The sequence below is a fragment of the Pleurodeles waltl genome, chromosome 4_2, assembly GCF_031143425.1.
Source record: "Pleurodeles waltl isolate 20211129_DDA chromosome 4_2, aPleWal1.hap1.20221129, whole genome shotgun sequence".
Lineage (NCBI taxonomy): Eukaryota > Metazoa > Chordata > Amphibia > Caudata > Salamandridae > Pleurodeles > Pleurodeles waltl.
Window position 1 is genome coordinate 296,485,820 of NC_090443.1, and position 18,091 is coordinate 296,503,910.

An 18,091-nucleotide genomic window follows, 5' to 3' on the forward strand; every position below is an offset into this window, starting at 1 on the left:
TCCCTGGAAGGGGACCACGTAGTAGAGAAGCTAACCAAAGCCTTGAGCAGGCTACAGTCTGGGACAATGCCAGGCGTGAACAGGTTTCCATCAAATTCTTCAAGGCATACCAGCACACGCTTGGTAATCCCCTTTAGGAAGTCCCGAAGGCGGCACTAAAACCTAAACTCCTACCTCCAAACTTCTGCAAGCATCAAATAATAGTGATCCCTAAACAAGTGAGACCGCTAGATGCATTCTCCTCCTATCATCCTATTTCTCTTCTGAATATGAAGGTCAAAATCATCACCAACTGCCAACCAACTATTGAGGGTTATTGTCTCACTGATTCACCCAGATCAAGCAGGCTCTATGTCAAAGACAACCACTCATCATAATGTACAACGACTGAACAATACCATTGCCCTGGCGGATAGACTTAAAAAAACAGTAGTAATATTGCTGGTAGACAGGAAAGGCCTTTGGCTTGGTGAAATGGGCATGCCTACTCACTCTCATTCATGGGCTTAACTTTGGGCCCAAACTCATCGATTACGTCAAACTTTTTTTGTACATGTCCAAGCAGGGGCAGAAACGTCAGCACCATTTCCAGTTGCCAGAAGGACGCATCAGGGCTTCCTGCTGTCCCCACTGCTGTTTACCATTGCCACAGAACCACTAGCAAAATGGATCAGAATTGATGCACAGATTGCGGGGTTCGAGTGCAGACTAGGGTTCTCAGACAGAATTACCTTGTACACAGACGATGCACTGATTTTCTTGACCGATCATGACCAAATAGGCCCAAGGGCACTACAGATCCTTCATATCTTTGAGAAAACGTCTAGACTCTCTATTAACCTGGAAAAACATCTATCGTCTCCATACCCTCATGGGCCTCAAAAATACCAATAGAGTTGCAAGTCTTTAAATATCTGGATGTACACAAAAATATGCAAAAGTGTGTGTGTGTGTAGGGCATGGGCAGAGATCAAGGGAATCGTTTTCATGACTCAAAACTCCAGGGTGAGGTCTTTAGACACTGAAATCATATCGTGTAGGGGCTCGCATATAAAGAACTTTGTTCAAAGGCACTCCAAATTAGTATGATCTGGGACACTGGACGGCACGTGGAAGGGAAATGGGAAAGTACTGCACCTCTGTTATTTGGTTGATATTCCATAGTTTACAGCTTTATTTGCAAAACCGAATAAAATGTATTTTCAAAACAATAACTTTCAAATGCATACTCTATGTACATGCTGATTCCTCACCAATTGTACTCTCCTAGCTGTTCTGAAGGTTGGTCATAAGGACCAGTAAAAAGGATCCAAGTAGACTGCTGCACTGTGTTATTTCAATTATGTCCTTCCTCGTCTTGTCTCTCAGGGAGCAGAAAAAATGGATGGGGAAATTGATGTCAATGGGCCAGTGTGGGTGATTTATTTCTCCAGTGGAGAGCTATGAGCGTTTTCAGGCCTAGTCTTGCACCTGTGGATATTCAACAGGCGAGGAATCTGCAGGCAGAGCATCCACCAGAAAGATCATTACTGAAAGTAAATATTTTTCTCTCCTTTGAATGCTGTTTCTGCAGGTCAGGCTGGAAGGGCTAATAAAGAAACGTGTTGTGGGACAATACTAAACTTTATGTACTACCCACCTACCAACGCTTTCATTATCCCTACTTAAGAGTTGATTCTGCCTTAGATTTGGGGTTACTCCCCTCTGACAACACAGTGAAGTGTCCTAGAGAAATAGTGTTTGAAAAATGCAGCGGTAATTATATATGAAGTTCACTAAGTGCAAGTATTTCAGTTATACTTTGGGGAACTAAATAAATACAATCTTGAAAGATGTGTGTGAGGAAATGCATCTTTTTGTATGCTAACCCTCCGATTTTTTGACTGATGCTGCTAAACCACTTCCTTAGTGCCAGTGTCCTGACCCCAAAACATGTACTTTACATTGGCTATACCCAATTGGCATATGCTAACTTACCTGTAAGTCCCTAGTATATGGTAGCCAGGGCCTGTAATTTAGCAAGTTACCCCGTGGATTGCATCACTGGATGTGCCACCATGTGTGACAAAGGAAAAACGAGTCTCCAAATTTGCCACTGCAGACTGGAAGAACAGTTTAGAACTGGTAGGCGAATGTGCCTTTTAAAACCATACAAAGTCAAATGTCCCTCTGAAACGTTTAAGTCCTAAGGCAAGGTGCAGTATATTGGATGGGCAGAACATGTGGTTTTCATGTTCTGACAGTAAAAACGCAAAACTGGACTTTATTGTGTTGAGTCTTGGTTACCCTGTTGAAAAATGCAGGGTTACACCCTAACCCCCTCAGCTGTGCCAAGTTCTGAATGTTGTGAACAATGTTGATACTCCAAAGTATCAAACAACTTGCTACGTTTAGCCCGACTTGGTTCTCAAGTCGAAATTAATGTAAAAAGTTACAGTGTGCATCATTTACAAAGTTCTCCTGTGCCCTTAATGGTTACATATGAAGCTTCAACCTGAGACAGTGTTCTGCCCTCCTAGGGAGACATGCTTTCAGTGCCCAGGAAAGGAGACAATAAGGGCCTGCAGAGGAGAGAGGCATTACTGCCTCCTTGCAGCAAGTCACACATGTGTTGGCTTGAAAGGTGAGCTTCAAAGCTGAAGCTGCCTTTGAAGAACAAATGGGGCAGCTTCATTGGTGCAGACTAGCTGGCACTTGGGAAAGCGAAGGGAAACCTCCTGTCAAACTGTTTTTTCAGGGGTGTGTAGCAGTCGCGGCTAGCGGAGTTAAAAATGGTGGGATGGGCAGCACGCGCCGGGGGAAGCAGGTGAGTAGGCAGGGGATAGAAAATATTAATAAAATGTACTAAAAAAAAAAAAAAAAAAAAAAAAAAAGAAAAACCCCTGAAAGCTGCACTGCGTCTTGCCCCTCTGCTGCCTGCAGGCAGGCAAGCACAGGCTCCCAGCCTGCCCTGTGGCCAATCCGGACGCTCAGAGCAGCTTCAGGATTGGCTGGGAATGCCCAGACAGGGCTCTCCCAGGCAGACTGGGAGCCTGTGCAGGCTCTCTCTGTTGCTGGGCTGGAGAGAGCCCTCTGCACATCTGTGTTTGGCTGGCCCGAGCCGGCCGTCCAAACACATGTGCTCTGACGGGGAGTGCTGAGTCATCCCCGTTGCCCCGGCCCTTTACAAGAAAAGATAATAAACACTGTTTATTATCGTTTCCTTATAAAGGTTTTGCAGCAGCTGCTGCTGAAGGGGGGAGGGGGTCGACAATCCTCCGCCCCATGGAGGAGCCGCTCCTGGTGTGTAACCCTCTTGGTAGCCACACCTCTGGGAGCGGCTAGAGAGCTATGGCTGCCAACAGAGAGGTTCTGCCATGTTGGGAGTGGGCAGAAGGATAATTTACTTACCTGTAAATCCTAGTTCTCTTCCAGGGGTATCCTCATCAAAGTCATAAACATTAAATATTCCTGCCCTTGTGCGGGGACCCCGGAGCATATATAAAAATATATAAAATACACACATATAAAGTATGAAATATGCATGAAAAATATATATAGCATTTTTAGTAGACAAATGTTCATACTAAGCTCATATATACATGTGTAAAACAGCAATGCAGACTATAATCATAAACAGGCTAAAATGCTTTATTTCTATGGAGTTTTTTTTTTTTAAATTCTTGTCAAAATTACAATAAGAGAAAAAATATCTACCAAAACCCCACCACTGGGCCTAGGGAAATCAGCAGTAGTAATCAGAGAGAAAAGAGAAAAAACTACATTGAAAAAACACTAGAGCATTCTTAGCCAATAGGCTGCATGCAGGTTAACACAGGAGAACCATAAAAACTTTGGCACCGTGCCTTTAAGACCCTGAGCACCTCCAGTATCCCACCATGCCTCAGGGGTGAAGGAGAGGTGACAGTTGGTTCACAGTTAGGTCAGTACTTTTTTACGGTGACAAGCTGTGTAGCCGATTCGAAAGATAGTGTATCCTGCACTTCTAGGAGACGTGCGTCCGGGGAGGAGGGTGGCTTGTTTATGACTTTGATGAGGATACCCCTGGAAGAGAACTAGGATTTACAGGTAAGTAACTTATCCTTCTCTTCCAGGGGATCCTCATCAATAGTCATAAACATTGAATAGATTAGCAAGCCCATCCCTTGACTCTGCGGACTGTCCAATAGAAGTGCAGGAATAGATATGCATCATGCAAACAAATTTCTCAGAGAAGCTTGCCCAACTTGGGCGTCTGCTCTTGCATCTGAGTCCAAACAGTAATGTCTAGTAAATGTATGTACAGCCGTCCATGTAGCAGCCTTACAAATTTCAGAGATTGGAACATTATTAAGGAGGGCAGCAGTAGCCGCCTATCCTCTTGTGGAATGCGCTTTAGGTCCAGCAAGTAGTTGTTTGTTAGCCAACTGGTATGCATTAACAATACAAGAAACTATCCATCTTGATATGGTTTGTTTTGATGCTGCCTCCCCTGTTCTTAAATGACCATAATTTATAAGCAAGTAGTTGGAATGTCTAATCAGTTTGGTTTTCTCCAAATACAATTTTAGCACTCTTTTCAGATCTAGGGAGTGCAAAGCTTTCTCCGCCGGAGTCTCCGGATTGGGGAAAAAAGTTGGTAGAGAAATAGTCTGATTGATGTGAAATTCTGACACCACCTTCGGTAGGAATGATGGGTGAGTTCGCAGAACCACTCTATTGTCGTGAAAGACTGTGTACGGTTCTTTGGAGGACAAAGCCTGAATCTCACTGACCCTCCTTGCGGAAGTAATGGCTACCAATAAATCCGTCTTCCACGTAAGGTGTTGCAAAGAGGCTTTGTGTATAGGTTCGAAAGGAGGGCTCATAAGTTTTGATAGTACTATGTTCCGCTCCCATGGAGGGGAGGGTTTCCGAATGGGCGGAAAAACTTTTTTCAAACCTTCTAAGAAATCCTTGACTACTGGTTTCGTAAAGAAGGATTCTTGAGAAGGTGACTTACGATAGGCTGTAATGGCAGATAAATGTACCTTAATAGATGATACCTGCAGACCGGATTTTGCCAAATGGAGTAAGACAGACAGTATGACCTCCTCCTGAGCCCGTATGGGATTCTGACTTTGATGACAGCACCATATGTAGAACCTCTTCCACCTGAACGCGTAAGAACGCAGCGTGGAAGGTCGTCTGGACTCCTTCAAGATGTTCATGGAATCCTGCGAGAGCCCTAGGTGCCCATACTGCAGGAATTCAGGAGCCATGCTGTCAAGCTCAGAGAGGGTAGGTTGGGGTGAAGTACCCTGCCCTCCATCCTGCAAAGAAGATCCGGTCTGCACGGCAGCCTCCTGTGAGGTTGTTCCGATAGGTTGAGGAGATCTGTGTACCAGAACTGACGGGCCATTGCAGAGCTATGAGAATCATTCTGGTGCTGGATCTGTAAAGTTTGTTGATCACCGCCGGTATGAGGGGAATCGGTGGAAAAGCGTAGAGAAATATCCCTGACCAGTCGATCAACAGGGCATTCCCTCGAGATCCCGGACGGTAGAACCTGGACGCAAAGTCTGGGCATTTCCTGTCTACCTCGTCTGCGAAGAGATCCAATTGAGGCCGACCCCATTGAGCGAAGATGTCTTCGACGACTTCGTCGTGCAGGACCCAATCGTGGGTGTCCTCGAGGTGTCTGCTCAGGAAATCTGCTTCCACGTTTTGTTGACCTGGTAGGTGTGGGACTCCTGTGGGTGCCTCCTTTGCTCCTGTGGGCTTTGTGTCGCTGAAGGTCTCCTTTGACTCCCCCTCTTGGACCTTGATTATCCCCGGCAGCACCACTTTTGCACTAACCGCAAATTTGCTTGGGCCAAGGCTGGTTGTTGAAATGCCTGCATCGAACACCCATCTGCAACCTTCATTCCAGCGTGGGACATCTTCTACATCCCTCAGGAACTCTTCTCCGGCTCTAGGGCTGCAGTGCTGACCTGATCTTCATCACCATTGAGCAACTCCTGCAGATACAGCTGGGTGGGTAGTAGCTTTTACTCCTCCTGGACTCCACTGTGACTCTTGGACTTGGTCCCCTGTCTCCACAGGTCTTCCTTTCCAGGAATCCACCCCTGGTTACTTGCAGTCCTGTCTGGGTGTCTTCTTTTCCTTTCCTTTTGGGTGGTTTGGGGAAATTCCAGTGATTTACTCCTGCTTTCCTGGTCACTGGGGATACTGTGTTACTTACCTCCATGGTTTTCTCGTACTCTCAGCTCATCTACACATTCCACTTACCTTGGTGGGGCTCCTGGGTTCGCATTCCATTTTTTTTAGTATATGGTTTGGGCTTCCCTAAGGTCACTATTGTCTTGCTGCTTCTGCACTGTTTTCTAACCTTTTCTATGCCTGTTGCTGTTTAGTAGTGTATGTAAGTAGAGCATTACTTACCTCCTATTGGAGGGTTGCCCTTCTAGTATTTTGGGGTATTGTGTGACCAAAAATAAAGTACCTTAATTTTTGTACGAGTGTTTTCTTTCATGTGTGTGTGTGTTGTGTGACTACACCGGTTTTGCATGAGCTTTGCAAGTCTCCTGGATAGGCCTTGGCTGCTTATCCACAGCTTCCTCTAGAGAGCCTGGCTTCTAGACACTGCCCTCACTTCAGTAATAGGGGATAACTGGACCTGGTAAAAGGTGTCAGTACCTTAGGTACCTACCACACACCAGGGCAGCTTCCTAAATTGCCTTAATATAAGAAGTTTTTTTTTTTTTTTTTTACCGAATCGGGAAATAAACAGTAAATCCTCAGTGTTCCGCTCTTTTGCTGATACTCTTCCCTAGTACCTTTCTGTAGTAGCTCCTAGAATTCTTAAAGTAGTAAATATACGTGTGCCTCATGTGTTTGTTCTTTGGTTTTACTGTTGGTGGTTCTTATACAAAATGTTTGCCAATAACTATATTGAATTAGCTTTAATACCCACACGTCTGTAGTTCTTGACTTTTAATGCTTGTGATAGTATTTTATTTTGCTCCCCTACAGGTGGTTCATGAGCTAGGGTGGATGAGTAAGTCATTTTGAAGAGGTTGAAGAACATTTAGTTTCTTGCCCTGCTCCTCGAAAAGCTGGTCTGGGAGTAGAAGACTGATGCCACTAACTAACCTTATCAGAGAAGTCAGGTGGATGGTGTGTACCTGAAATTGTATATGGATATGTTTCACATACCTGCACTCACCTTAAATTTGATGTTGTTCTCCCAACCCATACCCCTACCCTGCCCATGCAGTGTTGGTTGCTTTCATCATGGTATCCAATGCAGTATCTACATTGGGCCCAAAGGCATGCCTCCTTAATAGTGACCTAGATAAAAGCTAACTACTGCCAGTGCCTGCCGACTACAGAGACTACTTTAAACCTGTTGTGGATGTTATTTTACCTTCCTCTACCAATGTGTTTGCCCTTTAAAAAAAAAGTTGGGTACATGCTGACTCCAATCATCGGTACTGTCCTACTGCCAACGAGAGTACTGATTGAAAAGTGACCTGGAACTAGAAATCTTCCACAGCATTGAAGCTATGTGCTCCCATTTCTCTCCAAACGTTTACTATTATTATCTGGAGGTAATCCTTGTGATAGTGGATTGTGTACCCTTGTTGGGGCAGTAGACACCATAGAGTGTCTGGGTCCACATGTGGTCTTATATATTTCGGATCTTGGGAGCATGGCGTGCATTTCTTTTCAATCGTTACTGCTCTTGCAATTGCCAGCTTATTAAAAATTTGCTCCTCCTGCTGCAGAACATTTCACAGTTAAGTATACATTTTTGCATTAGAGGTGTAAGGGTTTCTAGTAAGAAAACTGACTTAAATGGCTCTTCCTTTATCTGCAGTTCTTATGTCTCCGCTGCTCGCCTTATTGCAGCATGACCGACTGCTATATCATATCGATCTGCTTGGATAAGATCAATGTCCTACACTGGAAAATCTGAATTCATATTTTACCAAATGGTATCCACCTATGTGCTTGTGTGTTTTGTCTCTTCCTCCTCAACCTGTGGAATTTGTGTAAAGTATTTTTGAACACATGTATCTTCCTATAACAAATCCTAATCCTTCTCAATTGTGTGGTGTAAGGGGTATCTTTATTTTGCTATTAGTATCTTAGTATCCATGTTTTTAACTTGCAGGACTGGCATCTTCTACAATCCACAAATGCTTGTTTTTACTTGGGGGGATATAATCTCAACGTTTAGTGCTCTCTTTCTTCTTAGATTGGACTACCTTTAAGATCTTTCTGTCTCCTTTGACTTCAAAATGTGTCTTTTATTTTTTTAATTGGCTCTTACAGTAGTGTCTGGTCTTCAAAAATGATAAATAATCAAGCCTTTTTCACTGAGATTGGATTTGGTAGTTATGTTGATGCTCTTTGACGTTTCAAAGACACTATCTTTTAACCTCAATCCGAAAGAATGGGATCTTTTGGATTTCCATTTAACTGATACAACCCTTGGCCATCAAGCTTTTGGCCATCAAATCTTTCAATGTTGTTTGTTTTTCTCTTGTTTATCTCTTTACTAGGAGGAAGTCTTTCTTGTCTCATCTATTTTTCTTTTGCCGGACAAGTTACTTATTTATGGGAACGCCTTATCTGGTAGAGACAATATCTAGCTGCAGGTTACTTACCTTAGAATTTCCCCAGGCGTCCGCCTGGATCTGGAGATTCTTCTCTAGCAGTAATCCTGCATGCCGTTAGGTGGAATCGATCAGCTCCGCACCGGTCATTAGCCGTGCAGGATGTGACGTTGTGGGTTCTATATAGGCACTACCCCAGCACGCTGACGTCAGCTTCTTTTCACGACTTTCCACGCCAGAAGCACACAGCCTTGAAGAACACTGAAGACCACTGGCACATCAAAACTAGGGCCTGAATGGGAGTCCCTGTCCCTAGAAATCAGTTTGCAGAGCAGGGAGATGGGTGGTTCGGTAAGGAATCTGCAACTAGATACTGTCCATCTGATAGAGATATCTATTTGCAGAATCCTTACCTTAGAATAGATACCCAAGCAATACCGTCACCGGAGATGGGGCTGCAAACTAAGATTATACTAGAAAGTCCTGCAGGACCGAATAGGCAAAGTGCCCGTCCCTACGGACCTCACTGTGCAGATGGTAGTGTTTGGTAAACGTGTGTAGAGATGCCCATGTTGCAGACTGACAGATGTCAAGGATGCTAATGCAGTGGTGGCAGCTTTAGTTCTGGTACAATGAGAATGCAAACCTTTAGGGGGTTGCTTCTTATGCAGTGCATAGCACATTTTAATGCAGAGTACGACCCATCTGGGGATGGTTCTCGTCTGCACTGCCCGACCTTTCTTCGACATAACCAACGAAGAATTGATCATCCACCTGGAACTCTGGTGCAGTCAAGGTAGAACGCCAATGTTCTTTTTGGGTACAGGTGGTGGAGTCTCTCCTCTTCCTTTGTGGGATGGGGGTGCGTAAAACGTAGGCAAGGTGATGGATTGGCCTACATGAAAGGGTGTGAAATCTTTTGGCACAAAGAAAGCCCTAGGGAGAAGCACCACTTTGTCAGGATAGATGGGAATGTAGGGCGGCTTAGATGACGATGTCTGCAGACCACTCCCCATGTGTGCAGATGTAATGGCCACAAAGAGGGGTGTTCTCAAAGTAAGAAGCCTGAAAGGACAATTTTGGAGAGGCTCGAAATGAGCGCACATCAGAAGTGTCAAAACTAAATTAAAATCCCATTGAGGCATAATGAATGGAGATGGAGGAAACAGGAGTTAAGCCTTTAAGGAACATATTTACATTAGGAGATTTAAACAAGGATGGGTGATCAGGCAACTGCAGAAGAGCAGAAATGTCAGTTAAATAACCTTTTAGTGATCCCATGGCAGAGTCCTGCTGGGCCAGAAAAAGGATAAACAACAAAACCTCAGAAAGAGGCAGAAAGGCAGTCAGACATGTCTGTGCACCATGCCACAAACCTCTTACGACAGCCGTTATGGTAAATGAACGCTGGCTCTCACAATGGCATTACAGACTTTGGGCGAAAGGTCAGATGCTGTCAACTGCCACCACTCAATCTGCGTACAAGAAGGCAGAGACTGAACAGGTATGGCTGGAGAACCTTTCTCTGATGCTGCGACAAATTCCTTCCAAAGTTTTGAGCAGAGGATACCAGACTCTTTGTGATCAGTCCTGAGCCACAAGGATTATGTGGACCCTGTTGTTTTTGATCTTCTTGAGAACTCTGGGTAAAAGTGGTATAGGCAGAAAGGCATACAGGGGGCCTGAGTTCCACTCAAGATGAAAAGCGGACTGAGTGAGTGCCACCCTGGAAACTCCAACGTGCAATACTGCTCACATTGCACATTCTCTGTGGAGAATAAAAGATCTAGCCAAGGCTCCCCTAATTGCTGAAAGAGACCTTGAGCCACCTCTGGATGGAGAAGCCATTCGTGATTAACTAAGTATTGTCAAATGAGTTTGTCAGCTCTGGCGTTGAGAGCCCATCACATGTTGAACCGCCAGAGAAATGCCCTGTTCTAGCTACATCCAGAGGCGCAGAGCTTCTTGACAAAGGAACCTCTTGACAAAGGGTCCACAACTCCACCCCACCCTCCTTGTTGCAGTACCACATGGGGGTGTTGTCCATGAACACCTGCACTACCTTCCCTTTGAGAGAGGGAAGAAATGCTTTCAATGCTTTTCTGAACATACGGAGCTCCAACAAGTTGCTGTGGAGTCCGGACTCCGCCGGAAACCAGATGCCTCTGATCTCCCCCTCTTCCAGGTGGCTGCTCCATCCCAGAAGTGATGCATCTGCCCCTACTGTCAGATCTGGTTGGGGAAGGGAGAGGGGTATGCCTCTTCCACAATCCCGGATTGTTAGCCTTCACTGCAGATATCGTGCAGTTCCCTCCCAGATCTGGACCATGTCGGAGAGATTCCACTGACGTTGCACCCACTGGAACCTCAGGTCCCACTGCAGAGCCTGCATTTGCCACCTAGCATGTGTCACCAGCAGGTTAAAGGCAGCCATGAGGCTCAGTAGCCTCCGAGACATTCTCACCAAAATCTAGGATAGAGACTGAAACATCAGTGTCATACCCTGAACATCCTGGACTCGCCACTAGGGAGGATAAGCCCGTAACTGCACTATGTCCACAACAGCTCAGATGAAAGGGAGCGCCTGAGAGGGAGTCAGGTGTGACTTTGGCACATTTAATGTGAACCCCAGCAAATGCAGGAGGATCCACTGAAGTCTGGAGGTGGGATACGACAGCCTGGGGCAAGCCCACCTTCAACAGCCAGTCATCAAGATAGGGGAAGACTGAAACCCCCAATATGTGCAGATGAGCTGGCAACACCGCCATCACCTTGGTGAACACCCCAGGGGAGCTTGTAAGACCAAAGGGAAGTGCTTGTGGCCAACCGTGAACCTCAAGTAACATCTGTGGGTAGGCAAGATGAGAATATAAAAGTAAGCATCCTGCAAGTCCAATGCTACCATCAAGTCTCCTAGGTCACGTTCAGATAGAACATGAGCCAGAGTGAGCATTTTGAACTTCTCTTTCTTGAGAAAGATTGAGGGACAGAAGATCTAGGATAGGGTGGAGGCCCTTGTCCTTTTTGGACACCAGAAAGTAGTGGGAATAACAACCACAACCTACTTCTGGCACAGGGACCCTCTATATGGTTCCTTCGACCAATACAGCCATAACTTCTTCATGGAGAACACCAAGTGATCCTCCATCATCTGATCGTAGGATGGTGATATAGATGGAGTGGAAGTCTCGAAGGGGAGGGTGTAGCCTCTTTGGTCTATCTGCAAAACCCACCTGTCTGACGTGATGGACTGGAAGAAAAGAAGGTGATGGCGGACCCTGCCTCCGACTGGTCCCTGGTGGGGAATCATCAGACTAGAAAGGTTTGGAGGAAGCTGCAGAGGGGTGGGGTAGTGGAATGGCCAGACCGCTGACTCCCTGATCCATGAGGATGGTGGATCACGCGTCCCCAGCCATGCAGAGGCTGGGCACCATTCATGCACGGCACAGTGGCGGGAGGGGAACGGATGTGGCTGAGAGCCCCTCTCGTTGCCACAAAAGGAGTGAAAAGCAGACTGAGGGGCCGAGGGGCCACTGCGAGGCCCAAGGACCTGGCTGTTGCACGAGAACCCTTGACGAGCTCAAGTGCAGTCTGCTTCTTCTCCGAAGAGACTTGTGCCTTCAAAGGGCATGTCCATAAGATTGTCTTGGACAACCCCCAAAAAGGCAGGCGTCCTCAACTAGGCATGGCACCTCAGGACCACTGTTGATGCAACCGCCCTTCCCAGTTAGCTGTCATGTCTAGCCCATATCAGATTGTGAACTTTGCTACGTCTCCCATCAGCAACTGCTTGTTGAGGCCCAGAACTCCTCTGGGTCCTGTAGCAGGACTTGCTCAAACGTATCCCACGTATTGGAATAACAGGCCAAAAGGCATGCTGTGTTCACAGATCAAAATGCCAGGCTGGTGGAAGAAAACATCACCTTCCCAAGTGTGTCCAGTCTCTTGGATTCTGTATTTAGGGGTGCAGAAGGGAACACGCCCTGGGAGGTGGAGGCTTGGATGACCAAGCTCTCAGGGGTGGGGTGTTGCGTCAGGAAACCGTGGTCACCCAGTGCAGGGCCATGGTTGCATGCAATTGTCCTGTTCACAAGAGCCCCTGCGCTGGGTATGGACCAGGTACCCAGTAGGACATCCGTACGGGCTTCATTAAAGGAGAGCTGGGGTTCAGAGGAAGAAGCCCTAGGCATAAGCACCTCTGTCATGAGGTTAGTCCTGATTTGCCGCTGAAGGCAGCTCATGGTCCAGGACCTTGGACGCTTTCTGCACCCCCACACTGAATATAAAGCTCTCTCCTCCGTATTTTTGATGGAGAGGCATCCACTTCACTGGCTTCATCCCAGTCAATGGGATCTTGGAGCTGGTATTCCAAAGGGACCAGCAACATCTCCCATTCCTCAGCTTAATCTAGCCCATTAGAATAAGGCTTAGGATCTGACACAGGGGGCACGGACCCTGTGGCCGGTGTGTGACACCCATCCGGCTCGGTGTCAAAGAGTTGGCAAGGAGGATGAGGCTGGCGCCACCTAGTGGCACATGCGGCTGTGGGAATGTTGGTATCAGGACCGGCATCAGTAAAGTTGGTACAACTGAGACCGGTCCGGATCCAGGAATGGATTCTTGGTGCCCTTTGGAGCTGAGGCCGAAGCTGCCAGTGTGGGACCCGAAGGGGCCCCTTATGACTGCGCGAGGTCCGAAGGCACTCCAGCAGAGTTAGGCTGCCCAAAAATGAGGAGCATGGCCTCATAAAAGTCTCTGGTTTGATCAGGGATCACTATGGCTCCTGGAAACTCAGGGAGATGCAGGGTCCACCTAGATGCAGGCTCCACAGACAGCGGCATAGAGCGACTATGCTCACGTTCCCTCATCTCATAGGCCGATGACGTGAAATCCAAGGATGCTTGGCCTTCTTCAAATTCTTCTTGTACCGCGACTAACCCATTTGTCTCGAGGACTTGCGGTGGGACGACAAAGGGGGTGGGGGGGAGGGGGTTGAGGGGGGTGGGGGCTGGGGTCTCAGTGATCCATCCAGAGACCTTCCCCTCAACCGAGATCAGGACTTATGCAGAGTCGAGCACCCGGTCGCCATCAGCTTTAGGTACCATTCCCTCAAAGCCCTCAAATGCAAGGCTCGAAGCAAGACTTCAGGTCGTGGTGGCACACCAAACACCAAAGGCAGAAGAGGTGCGGATCCATCACGGACATTGCCCAATGACAGGACATGCAGGGCTTGAAACTGGCCTTGCGAGAAGACGTCCCTCACCACGCCAGGAGTAAAGATACTCAAAAAACTTTGACAAAAATTTGGAAAAGACCATTCAAAAAGTGACAAGATGTAGCTCTTTCTTCAGATTAGCACTGGCTGGCACAGGGAAAAAATTGACATATGTGCACCGGGGTGGCGCATATATTGGACCCACAATCACATATTTAACGTCGACTCACTCAGAGTCAATCTCAGCCACCTAATGTCCCCCCCTCCTACCCCCAAAACACATGGAGGGGGACCCCCTTCTGGACTTATTCAGGCCAGGTTTTGTGATGAGGGAAGGGGGTCCTGGAGGTCTGTGCCCCCCTGCACCGCAGGGGCTGTGGAGGCCTTTGTTACACCACTGTCTACCATTCACCAGAGACCTTCCTAATTCTCCCCAAAAGGAGAAGCCCTTACCTACATACAACATAGGCAACGATCTGGTTGTTTTCATGTCAGCTCTTATGGATTAGAACGCTTCTTCACCTACTACATGAAATTGTGGAGAAATTACACATTTAAGGAAACCTGTTCTGGGAATCTTTCTTCATGAACTAGTTGATTCTTTTTGTTTAGGCTTAAAAGAATGGCATTCCCAGGATGCCATATACGTCACATGCATGCACTTTATGTTGAGAAAAAAAACCATCCCTGCAAACTTCTTGACAGATCTGTTCTCTCTCTTGTACCTTGCTTGCTAATACACTTCTATTGCCCCAGTCTACCCCCTTTTCTTTATGTCTTTATCACTTTTCCTGTGAAATGGCCTATTCCTTCACCTTCTCCTGCTACTAAGTTGTTTTCTCTAAGTTGTGTCCTCTACTTCCTCCTATAAACAGCAGTCTCTACCCCATCTACACATTTTACCTGTACTCCTACCAATATTCCACCTTTAATTTTGTACCTCTCCCTGTACTTCTACAATTGCTTATATCACTGAACTTCTCCCCTTGTCTATACCCTAAAACCTGTAACCCTAATCTGTTCTCTAGTACCTCAATTACAGACATACATGCCTTTACCTTACTACCTATCCCACCTACCTACACAATAGTGCCTCACATATTGCATATATCCAAGTACTCTTACCAAACCCCTAGGACCTCTACTCTACCTACAGCTTAACAAGTACCATTATACCGCTCCACCTAACTTATACCCTGGTACCCTCTACCCATAATTTTCCCAAATATCTCTTCCCCTACCTACACTCTAGTACCTGTAAACCTGCTATTCATTGGGACATCTGCAATCCCCTACAGAATAGTACCACTACCTCTAACCCTACCTATTCTGTACTACTTCATATTCTATCGCTAACCCAATTCCACTTTCCATTAGGCTTGCACATTTGTCTCCTTACCTGTTTTCTGATGCATTCTCTGGCTGCTTTCTCACCATGTTCTGGTGTTTTTAGTTGAATTTTATCGTTTTATTATTTTGAGAAAAGGAAATATTTTCTTCATTTTGGAAATTCACCAAAATGAAGTTAGAGAGACCTGGGGTAGTCAGACTGATGTTCATTTTTGGAAATTCTTTAAAACTAGATATAGCCGCTTGATTAAGACTGCTGGTCTGTGATATGCCTTGTTCGCAATAAAGACTGGTGATTGCGGGGCCACCTTTCGGGTACATGCTTTAACTTTTGTTGCTGCTACATTGTTTATTTTCATAAGTAATGCATTTATGAATAGGACATTCTAATCTTAATTCCATATTTACAATCCCTCTCCAGCGCACAAAATAAAATCATAAAAGGTTTACCACAATATAGAAAGAAAAAGATGGTACTGCCATTTGGAACACTGCATGTGCGGATTCACAACTTTCACCAGATTTTTTAATGCGAAATACCTGATCTGATCTTATATTGGGAAATGGCCAGTGGTGTGACAACGTGCTGCTAAACAGCTGGAAAGCCAAAATGACTATTTCAAGAAGAACAGCACAAGGAAACACGTCTGGGCTGCTGAAAACCTTTGAGTGGGATTCTGATTCAGGACATGCAGCAATTTTGGAAGAAGAGAGAGCATTCCAATGGTGTTAGATTTTTGTTTTTTTATAAAGAAAAACAAAACTCCTATTTTAAAAATCGAACCAGCCTGAAAAACCTTCACATTTAGAGCCAGAAAACCGCACATTATGGATACCTGCTCTTGTATATACAAAGCGCAGGCAGAGTGCTGTAGCCTCCACTGGGAAAGGTACGCACACAGATAAAATGGAATTGTTCAAATACAGCACATGGAGGACCGAAGACTGTAACACATGATTATTCTCTGCCACTCAGTTCAACCCCGGAGCATACATAAAATACATACATGTATAAGTATGAAAATATATGCGAAAAACATATAGCATTTTTAGTAGACAATTTTCATACCAAACCCATATATACATGTTTACAACAGCAATGCAGACTATAATGATTAACAGGCTAAAATGCATTATTTCTATGGAGTTTAAAAAATTTTTTTTTTTTAAAACACTCCCTTTCAAATTTACAAGAAGAACAGACTTTCCAAAGCCCCATAGCTGGGCCCAGGGAATGAAGCAGTAGCAACACCAGTGAAAAAAGAGAAAAAAACTACATTGAAAACAATGGAGCATTATTAGCCAATAGGCTGCATGCAGGTTAACACAGCAGAATCACAAAATTTGGCACCGTGCCTTTAAGACCCTGAGCACCTCCAGTATCCCACCATGCCTCAGGGGTGAAGGAGAGGTGACAGTTGGTTCACAGTTAGGTCAGTACTTTTTTACGGTGACTACGTATCCAACAGATTAGAGAGATAGTCTGTCCTGCACTTCTAGGAGACTTGCGTCCGGGGAGGAGGGTGGGTTGTTTATGACTTTGATGAGGATACCCTTGGAAGAGAACTAGGATTTACAGGTAAGTAACTCATCCTTCTCTTCCAGGGGATCCTCATCAATAGTCATAAACATCGAATAGATTAGCAGGCCCATCCCTTATCTCTGCGGACTGTCTAATAGAAGTGCAGGAAGAGATATATACTATGCAAAAAAATTCTCAGAGATGCTTTCCCAACTTGAGCGTCTGGTCTGGCATCTGAGTCCAAACAGTAATGCCTAGTAAATTTATGTACAGACTTCCATGTAGCAGCCTTACATATTTCAGAGATTGGAACATTATTAAGGAGGGCAGCAGTAGCCGCTTTTCCTCTTGTCGAATGAGCCTTAGGTCTAGCCAATAACTGTTTGTTATCCAATTGATATGCAGTAACAATACATGAAACGATCCATCTAGATATGGTTCGTTGCAGGCTGCATCGCCTGTTCTCATATGACCATAATTTACAAATAGGTGGTGAGATTGTCTAATCAATTTTGTCTTATCCAAGTAAAATTTTAGTACTCTCTTCAAATCCAGAGAGTGCAAAGCTTTCTCCGCCGGAGTATCCGGATTGGGGAAAAAAGGTTGTAGTGAAATAGTCTGATTAATGTGAAAATCCAACACCACCTTCGGTAAGAATGAAGGATGAGTTAGTAGAACCACTCTATTTTCATGGAAAACCGTGTACGGTTCCTTGGAGGATAAAGCCTGAATTTCACTGACCCTCCTCGCCGAAGTAATGGCTACTAGAAAAGCTGTCTTCCATGTAAGGTGTTGTAAAGAAGCTTTGTGGATAGGTTCGAAAGGACGGCCCATGAGTCTAGATAATACTATGTTTAGTTCCCATAGAGGCGAGGGTTTTCGAATGGGTGGAAAAACCTTCTTCAAACCTTATAAGAAATCCTTGACTACTGGCCTTGTAAAAAAGGATTACTGAGAAGGTGACTTATGATAGGCTGTAATGGCAGATAAATGTACCTTAATAGATGACACTTGCAGACCCAATTTCACCAGATGGAGCAGGTAAGACAATATGACCTCCTCCTGAGCCAGAATAGGGTTATGACCCTGCTGACGACACCATATGTAGAATCTCTTCCACTTGAACGCATAAGAGCGCCTCGTGGAAGGCCGTCTGGACTCCTTTAAGATGTTCATGCATTCCTGCGAGAGGCCTAGATGCCCATACTGCAGAAATTCAGGAGCCATGTCGTCAAGCTCATAGAGGGAAGGTTGGGGTGAAGTATCCTGCCTCCCAGCCTGCAAAGGAGATCCGGTCTGCACGGCAGCCTCTTGTGCGGTTGTTCTGATAGGTTGAGGAGATCCGTGTACCAGAACTGACGAGGCCATTGCGGAGCTATGAGAATCATTCTGGTGCTGGATCTGTAGAGTTTGTTTATCACA

The 18,091-nt window shown here is 45.6% G+C and overlaps 1 protein-coding gene across 6 annotated transcripts in view; it reads right to left on the reverse strand.

Moving 5' to 3' along the window:
- Positions 1-18,091, reverse strand: part of ATF7IP (activating transcription factor 7 interacting protein) — an 828,655-nt gene that overhangs the window by 268,420 nt on the left and 542,144 nt on the right. The window lies entirely within an intron of this gene.